This window comes from Netta rufina (assembly GCF_964035555.1).
Source record: "Netta rufina genome assembly, chromosome: 4".
In the NCBI taxonomy this organism is placed as follows: domain Eukaryota; kingdom Metazoa; phylum Chordata; class Aves; order Anseriformes; family Anatidae; genus Netta; species Netta rufina.
In genome coordinates, this window is record NC_140127.1 from 52070450 (window position 1) to 52080765 (window position 10316).

Here is a 10316-nt window from a genome sequence, read left to right on the forward strand (position 1 = left end):
ACAGGATCAAGATGTAAGAGTATGATTTGTAGGAACTATGTGCATCCAAACAAATATGTCATTTCAGATATTTAGGTATAGATTTTGCAACTTAAATATTCTCCCATTCAGGAAAAACAAATAAATAAATAAATGACTTTAATTTTTCATTCTCTGCTAAGTATACATAGCCTAACCACTTCTGAAAGATGCTTTATAGTCAAACATGTTAGGTGTGTGTCAGGTAGGAACATAGCAGCAAAGTGTCTCCCATCTAGAAACGAGAACAGAAAACATGGGAGTTGCAATCACAGATATTTTTAAGAGAATACATGCTCTGCAGGCACATAGGCATTCAGAAAAAAAATCATTGGGTTTTTACTGAAATCTCTCCTTTTTCATGTGAACATACACTCCTGGCATCATCAGCCATGTTGTATTACATATAGGTACAATATAAAGGAGAGACAAGATTAATATCTCTGCTGAAATTATGAATATTTTTGGTTAAACTTTAATCTGTGCCATTTAAATTCATGAGTCACTCTTATGTGTAGCTGAGATTTAAGGAACTACATTTAAATCAAAGACAGTAAAATTACAATATTTTGACACAGAGAAATGGTTAGTGTTCAAAGTTTTCTACTTCAATAGCACCACACTTTTTTAATATGTTAAAATTAGCCACCAACTGTTATTAAAAATTATTCAGTGGTTTTTATGGCCTGATTTTGTCCCCACTAAACAAAAAGAAATTTAAACATAAATCTACTTCAAATAAACCCCTTAAACAGAAATTAAATCTCCTTAAAACCCTTACTGTATGTTTTATTTCCATTAAACTTCTCCCCTAAAACTTCAGCATAATGGTGATGAGTATTGGCTGGGATCAAATCTTCCCCATCCTTTCCATGCTTACATGTCTGTGGCACTATATCCAACTCTTTTCCACCTTATCTCAGAATTGGCCAACATCTGGCAATTCCTCTGACACCCCAATTACAAACTATCTTAGTGTTTATTCCAATGATTTTCCAGATACAGGTAAATCAACCCTATCATTTCTCTCCTCTTTTCTCTCTTCCCAGTATCTAAAAACCCAGAGTCCAAGTAGTACTTGGACTTGCAGTACAAGTAGTACTGCAGATGGCTAGTTTCCAAGACAGTTATCTTCCTAGTTAAACAGAAATGTGGGTGATGAATATAGGTCAGCAAAGCCTCTATTCTCTGAGCAGGTTGAGCCTTGTGGAAGATAAGGTTTAGTAGACCTTTAGTTTTCCATGGTAGAATGAGGAATGCAGCCTCACTGCATGCTCCTACCTGGATCTCAGGTGGGCACAATGTCTGTGGGGGGTGAAAAAAAAAAAAAAAAGATGCAAACTAGTATAAGTCAGTATTTCAGGCAGATGCCTAATAAATAGCCACCAGTTCACAGACTGAAGTAGTGATGAAAACACTCCAAGAAATTTCATCCTAACTTGACCTTGCTAATGAGCAGTTTGAAGTATGTGTCTATGTCAAAAAGACAATTTCATTACAATTTGTCTGAAAAGCATATCCTATTCTCATTGAGTTTATTTGTCCAAAATTATACCTCCTGGTCATTAAACTACAACAGGCAGCTTCTATTAATAACAGTATCAGTCTGTAGAAGCAATTCAGGTCTCTCCACTCCTCCTCATGGCTGATTTCTACTCCTTGTGCCTGTTCAGATAATTTGGTCTACAACCTGCCTCCCGTCACCCCTCTTCATAATAAACTGTGCATTGTTCCTGTGTGGCTCAGCCATCTTGCTCAATGTTAGTTGATGTAATCAGTAAAAACTGATCCAGGAAGAAAGGAGAAAGCGAGTATATTCACTGTTCAAGAAATATTATATATATAATAAAATAAATAAATAAATAAAGTCATTAGTTTGCACCTGCATCAGTTAATAGTAGATGGATGGGTTGTATGGCAGCCCTGGCATAAAGTCCAGACAGAAATGGTATACTGATCTGGGGGGTTTTGTTTGTTTTTGTCATCTACTGCAGCTTTGCCAAAGACCTCCTGCAATACAAAAGCATTGTCTCTGGTTTTGACCCCACTCCCTACTGTATAATTAAAGGCACTGGAAAATTGATAATCTGTTAATGAAGGAGTTGTGAGGCCAGGAGATACAGACACGGGTCCTGCAGAATAGGGAACTGACTCAGCAGGACTGGCACTGGTAGCAGAGATTAGAGCCAGGAGTGAGAAATAGTTCTTTCTCAGCAGCCACCCTCTCAGCATCAGTAGTTTCTAGCTTATGAGCCCCAAGAGAGAGAGATGGATCGACAGGAGCTGCAAGAGCTGTTTGTCAGAACCATTAGGTCTGATCCTGAACCTTCCCCTGCTCTTTGCCATTTACTGCAAAGGCTGTATGACAGAAGTCCTAGGAGATCCTAGCTGGTTTATGGGAAGGTAGGGATGGAGGTACCGCACTGGCCTGTCCCTCAGCTCTCAGGCTCCTGGGAGGTGCTGGGCATGACTGGAAACTTCTCCTGGACAGGTAAGAGAGCAGGATTCAGCTGAGCATCTAGTCAGTAGCTGGGCTTGGACACACAATGAAAGTTTTCAAGGCATGTTTCCAAGCTCTCCTGGGCCTAACAGAGGTTCTCACATTTGTCTCTTGTCCTGATTCTTTTAGATGGTCTTTATTTTTCTGCCCTGGAAGAAAAAAAAAAAAAAAAAAAAGGCCATTTCTTAAACCTGTTTTCCCAGAGGCACCATCATATTGGCTGCTGAGCTCAGCTCTATCCTCTGGTGGATTCCCTAGAATCGGCACAGGGCAGCCCTTTGTTCTGCCCTGTCAGAGACCACCCCTGCAGCCCCCCATCGCCAACACCTGGACACCTACACCCAGTGCACCTGGGCTTGGCAAGCTCATAGTATGGTACCAGAAACAGCCAGAGCTGCCTCAGGTGGCATAATGGTATTTGTCAAATGGATGTTCTCTGCAGGACCTCAAGAAACCTGACATGTACAGCACAGAAAAGGCACAGATTGTTTTGTTTTCAACTTTTCAGATATCTCTGTTCACAGAGAACGTGACAGGACATAAAGCCTATTCAAAACTCTCCAAAGAAAAAGGTGTTTTGCTTCTACAGCTGGTCTGGGTACACACATTGACAAGCAGAGACAGAGAGTCTTAGGAAACGAATTAACAGGTTCCCCCAGCATAGCATAAAAGAGGTTTACACAGTGGATGTTAAAAGTGAAACCAACAGCATGTAACAGAATGTCTAGAGAGTTGCCTGCATCTAAGAAGATAAAGAAGATATTTGTAGCATTTTCTTTACCCACGATGCCTTTTTTTTCTTTTTTTTTTCTTTCTTTTTTTTTTTTTTTTAACCTTCAGTGTCTACCTGGAGAAATCACTTTTAACTTTCCTTCTAGCACCTTAGAAAAACCCATCCCTGCTTCTCTCAGGCAGGCAGAGAAGCCTTTGTCATTGTGACCACAAAAACTGGTATGTAAAAGATCTCAAAATCACACCACACAGCATTATTTCACAGTCTAGACTCACCACTTTCGCACCAATTCAAGAGAGGTTACACGAGTTATATAAAGCTCTTCATTATAAGAAGATAAGTCTTACCAGAGTTTCATAATAAAGCATAGTGGAATATACTGATGTTTGGGGAAAAAAAAATAGTTTCCATAGCAATAGGAAAAATGTGAATAGTTTTCAACATCATTCTTTCTTTCCTTTATCGTTACTTCTAGTTGTAAAATACGTGAAGGAGGAACAGCTAAGGTGCCTCTACTCCCAAAAGAGACACGAGAATCCATCATTCGAACACATCGTCTGTCAAGGGCTGGTTTCTAGGACACGGGATTGGTTTGGCTTTAAATATTGCCTCAAGCAGTTCACAGGTGGCAAGGGACACATATAGCAAGAAGAGCAAAGCAAATGCCAATCTTCCTTAGACCAGCAGTACTGAAGAAAAAAAAAAAATCCAGTTTAATATTGTCTCCATATTGAAATGCTCCAAAGGCTCATTCTATTGTAGACATCAATCACACAGAGCCTCCTGCTACCATGGTTAAAAACCCACTACCTTGAAGTCTCTGTGAAGCTCTCCCAGGTATTGGTTGAAAGTAGTTTGGGACCATTCACTCCCTTTGTACAGCTGTGCAAGGCAGAGTCATCAGCATACAGGCATCCCAGAAGAGGTGAAGAGAGAGAGCTGCAAAGCAGCACCTTCCCCAATCTCCAGCAGGCAGTTCCTACTCTACCATTAAGGCTCCAGCACCAGTCCAGCTGCTGGATGAAATTTATAAGATCGTGGGGCTTCTGGTAGGTACCTGGCCTGAGAAATTTTGGGGGCAGCCAGCCTTACATCACCAGAAAAGGATGCTGAACCCCCCAAATCGTCTTTAGGCAGTCCCAGTCACTTTACAGAGTGTTCTCAGGAACATGCAACCCACTGGCTGCACAGAAAGATGGGACTGTGGAGGGGATGAAAAACTTGATTGACTAGAAGCTGGGAGAGGCTGTTTGCCACATGGTCTGTAGAAAAGGCCAGCTTTACTTAATGCTTGGCCATGATGTAGAGATACTTATGTAATTAACCTCTGAAGTTATAAAACCTTTGGAAGGATTTTTATTTCAGTAAAAACATACTGAGTTTTCTTCCTAGGTTGAGCTAAGAGGGTAATTATGTTTCCTATCATGTATTGATGCTGCTGTGATTTTAAGTGCATTATGCTACATCAGTATCTTCTAAGTATAAGCTAGTGCAGATCATGGGTATTTGTTTTTTCTTGTCTTCTTGAGAATTGCCTTTCTCTACTTTTTCCCTTTTTATTTAACCAATTTTCATTGCCCCTTTGCTCTCTTTAAAATGGTACATAATTACTTAAGGTCTGGGATCCAGCAGAATACTTAATCAGTTACTAATGTATGAGAGTTACACATTTACTAGATGGTAGTATAAAATTTAAAAATGCCACTTGGCTGGCTTCTGTTGCTAATTCTTCAATAATAATCAGGCATAAATTGTGCTACATTCTGCCATAGATGCTGATGAAACATCTGAACAGCTCTGGGCAAGTTATGGAGAAAACCCACTTGTTTAAGGATTCCTTTCCTCTGAGCATGCCACAGTGCACACAGCTTGGACAGGAAATCTGAATATATGCAGAGCAGACAGAGCTGGTAACATCATCCATTGTCAGGCACATGGCAGTTTCCATTGCAAGATCTTATTTTGGTTGCTTGTATCTCTCTCTTAACTATTTGGACTAAAATCTTCTATGCCAGGTTTTCTGCCTCGGGCTGAGTTTTATTGGAAGCAATGCAGAGGAAAAATGCTCTACTGTGTCTGAGAATAGAGCTGGTGGAGGAGGGAATGCACAGCTTTTTCCACATTAATGAAGCAGTTCAATTAACTAGACAGGAATCTGCTTGCCATTGTTTTCTGCAGCCATTGAGAGGTGCTGCAGCTGATCAAGGGGTTGGATCTGAGTGAGAATGGGAAAAAAAAAAAACAAAAAAAAAAACAAAAAAAAAACACCAGGATGCTGGAAGATACAGTGGTTAGCAGTGCTTGAATAAAGCAAGGTTCAGGTTTCTGCTTTGGTTTCGGGAAGACTATCCCCAGCTAAAAGAGAAGGATGAGAGAAATTGATGTCTCAAAACAGAGGAGGAGAGAGTATGGGGATGAGACAGAAAGAACCTACACTTGATGGGGAGAGAGGGCAAAGGGGCAGAGAGGAGCAAACTCCTGGGCTTGCACAAGGCAGCACTTCCTTTTTAGAGCCTGTTGGAGCCAGAGATCACCAGATTCCCCAGCCTTCATCTGTTAGCAGAAGCTCATCTTGTTCTCTTCAAATGGCTGCTCAGCAAGCAAAGTGACAAGCTGTTGTCTCACCCAGCAACAGTCAAGAGATTTGTGTGTTTGATCTAAAATGTTCAATACATAGATTCAACATGATTTTTCTATGGCAGTGTTGGTTGCCTCAGTTCTCGGAGAAATTAAATCTAGGAAATATGTAGGGGGGGGGGAATCATACAAATAGTTGCAGAGTCAATGACATCAAAGTTATAGAAAACTAGATTAAAAAATGACTTTATTTCCTACTACATCTCACATGGGATGGCTCCATTACACTTCTCTCAGCTTTTAGCTGCCAAATTCTGCTTACATGCTTTGAGTAGAGAGAAACCTCAAGTGATGGTCTCGAATGGGCAGAGGAACTGAGAGGAATGGCCTGAGCCACCCTCCTAGCATCGGGCATTGTCAGTCCTTTCTGCTTCCTCAAAAGTAAGGGGAGATTTGGTCTGGCATCTGCTGTTTAAGACTAAGCAGTTGGCAACCTTACTGTTAACTGTATGTGTGTATATATATTTTACCATTGCTATTAATTTTAATCTTCCCTTTTAAGCTCTTCCAACAGAAACAGATTTCTTTGAACAGATGTTTTATTTCCTACCTTTACAATTTTTCAGAGCAGCGGGCAGTGAAGCACTAGAGCCTTCTCTTACTCACCATCTGACATGGAGGATATATTTACAAATCACATTTTACAGGAGGCTTCCAGGCTCTAAACACCCGTAAGCAAAGTAATGAATCACAAGACATATTACTGTGTGCACAGGAAGCAACTAAAATCACAACCCCTGAAGAAAGTAACTAAAAAAAATAAACATTTCCGTGGTGGGGTGGGAAGTGATGGAGAGGCAGGAAACTCTAATTTCTGAAACTGTTTCAAGCTCACGCTGAGGTATTTCAAGTGTTGAGAGGAAAACAGGCAGCAATGCTACCTCCATAGGTGAAATCTTTCATCAAACAAAGGATGTTAGGCAGAGGCTAGCCACTTCATCAGGCTTCAGGTTCAATGTGTTCTTCCCCAGCTCTAAAGGAAATGTGTTCTGCAGTCACATTGGATAGAAAAAAAAAAAAAAAAAGAAGAAAAAAGAGAGAGAAAAAGGAAAAATAAAAATAGAGAGCAAAGGAAAAAGAAAAGAAAAAAAAAAAAAAAAGAGAGAAAAAGAAAAAGAAAAAGAAAGAAGGTGTTTATTTTAGTGATAACCATTTGAACCATAGTCAAATCTCCCGCAATTCACAGGCTTGTGTCCAAGACCTAGGCCCTGGGCAGGTGGAGATGCCATGTCTCCAAGATGGCATGTTAGCCAGAGAGGAGGGACGAGCCATCTGGCACTAGGAGAGCAGCCTCGGAGGAAGGGAGCCACTGCTTTTTCAGATACCAGGATGAAGGACTGGAGGAGGGGAAAAAGCATTGACTAGCCAGCCAGTTCATATCTAAATGCCTGCTGTTCCCTTTCATCAGATGGATGATCAGACTTAAAGTCAAAAGCAGTTTTCTTGGATATTTTTCTGCCCTAATCAAACAGTGGATTTCAGGACAGCCTGAACAAATGAATTCTAACAAAGAAGACAGGCAAGGCCATTTAGGGAGTATTAGTATTGTCTTTTTGTGCATCCTTCATGTCAGACCTACCTCTCCAAGACTTGCTGTCTATACCCCTTTAGCTCCATGTGCAGCCAGGTCTGCACTATTGAAATGTGCAGTCAGGGGTGTGACTCAGACCTAGTGATCTTATCAGAGATTTAACAATACAAATACATTAGGAGGACACAGATTTCAGGGCATATCAACAGTCACCTGGAGCACTGCACAAGTCTTGACATAAATGATGTTCATACAAGTGAAATAGCGTGAGAGCTAAAAATCAGCTAACGGTAAAATGGAGAAATACAATGGAATACCACAAATAGAATCCATCTCTACATTGGGCATATTTCTCTTTAATGAAGAGAAGAGAAGATCATTTCCAGAAGCTGCAGGAGGAAACAATAGTAAGAGTCTGCCAGACAATCTGTGACACAAAAGCCTGGAGTGGAATGATAACTGGAGAAAAGCACTTTATTCCATTTAAATGAAGTATTTATTTTTCCACCAGAACTCACGCAGCCATGATAAGCTGCAGATAGGATTTTGCAGATCTATCCTTATGATGGATAGTTAATGAATGGAATGCATCTTTTTTTAAAAAAAAAAATAAAACTGCCTTACTTTATTATTTTAGGTTGAAGCCTAGCCATCCCTGGCTAGGCTCCTATGTAGGACTCTCCGTGCTACATAGGCAGCATCTCTGGGGTGTGAGATGGCACATGGCAATAAACTCATGCAGGAATGCAAGTAATTCTGGTAACAGAGAAAGCACTTCCTGGAGCTCATTGCTATTCTGGGACTGCAGTTGTTTTGTAGTTTTATAGGAAGATTAATTCCTCCACTGCAATTTCCAGCAGATTCCCTGGAAAAAAAAATTAAAAAAAAAAAAAATCAGTTGCTTGAGCCATGGGTGACAGAGAGATTTCGCTCTTAAATAGCAATATCTGACCTAGAAACCTCTCAGAAAGGAATGGTGAACTGAAGTGGGAAAGGTATTTTTTATAAAGCAATGTAATTGCTATGACGTGCACAAGTGTTTTCCATACTCTCCAAGCCCACAGTGAAAAACAGTCCTCTAAGAGGCAAGAAACAGCAGTAGCAAGGCACAGCACTGATCTTAAGTGCACTATTGTGTGTTTATCCAAAGTGGCAAAGTGTTTTACCATGCAGCAGAACACCCAAGGCTTGTGTTTCTCAACCACGCAAATGACAAACATGGTGAGAGGCCCAAACGAACCTGCTGAAATTTAAGTAAGCACAATATTGTAATGATTTAAATTGACAATGAGACTACCTGTAGCAGTCTTTCATAGAATCATAGAATCACTGAATCAGGTTTAAAAAAAAAAAAAAATCAAGATCATCAAGTTTAACCACAAAAAAATAACCATTATTTTTTTCTTAAGCACACTTAGTACACTAATTAACAAGCACAATCAAGATATTATTTTTTTGTGAGTGAAGTTCCTTTCAACAGATATTTCCAAGCTGCAGAGAGAGATGGTTAACTATGTTTTCATTCCTTCTTTGTTTTGCTGTTAAACATAAGAGGATACAGCAGATGAAAACAGAGAAGGAAATTAAATAAACATGTGTGTGTGTGTTAGTAGAGAGCATACTTTTTCTTTATTACCCAATAAAAGTTTTAAAAGAAAAATGCATTATTTTCTAATGTTATTACATCTAATCTTTTCTTGTGGTTATCAAGGGGATATTCTGAATTATGCATAAGAGGAAAACCATTCACTGGAAATTGGAAATAGAAGCATTTCTCTGAATGTGGTCCACACTTTGAAAATCCAGAACTTTATGCTACATAATGTAATGAATAATCTTTGTCAGTACTGAATTAGTGGTACCCATATTAATTACAGTGGGCTACACCATAGATTTGCTCTGAAAGTTGGTGACCAGATTATTTTCTCTGCAGCTGCTCAAAAAGAATAACATAATGAATCACAACATATTGCTTTTTCTCTCCTATTTTTTTGGCATATGAGAAAAAAAAAATGAGAGAGGAAATAAAAGCTCTTTCAACTCTTTCCTAACCAGTGTACACCAAATAATTAAAGTTTTGTTTGACACTTTTACTAAAATTTGAATATTACAATTTAATATCATCATCATTGTCACTGTTTGCTGTAAGGCTTTTATTGGATACATCAGGCTACTCTTAGACTTTGTCCATCAGGAAGTTTACAAAATGCATTGTGAATTTTGAAGAAATGCAGTACTCAGGGATGCAGGTTTTGTAAAACTCAGTGTGTCCTTTTGTTTCAGAGATGTGCCAGGAAGCTTCTGCCTGAGGGTGAAACCCATTTCTTTAGGATGCAATCTGAGTAGAAGTTCTGTTCCTCATGCTTTGAAAGTAAATTGCTCCCAGTCAGGCATAGAGTTTGTTTGGAAGGTGCCATCAGACTGTAACCGAGAGTTACAGTTAGAACTTGTAAACTATCTCACAGTGCACGTTTCTGGCCACCAACAGAGAAAAAGGAGCCTGCCCTAGAGAGCCTCTATTGTAAACAGATATAGCTAGAAACTGCAAAATGTGAATTGTTGAAATATATATATATTTCACATTAATGCAGTTGTTTAATCTGCTGCAAACTAGTAGAACGTTTGACCAAGACCCTTGGTCTTAGATTTTAATAGTATATGGCAAATATGAACTTCTGCTGACTCTTTAGAAAATCTTGGAAATGTTTACACCTTGTAATAGCTCTTGATTCCTTCTGCTGGCCTGGTAGAAGTAGCCTATTCAAAATATATGTATATATTAAAAAACAGAAGGAAAGAAAAAAAAATGAAAGAAAAGAAAAGAAATAGCATTAAGATTCAAAGTAGTAAACCTTCAGAGAATGACAGAATGACTGAGGTTGGAAGGGACCTCTGAA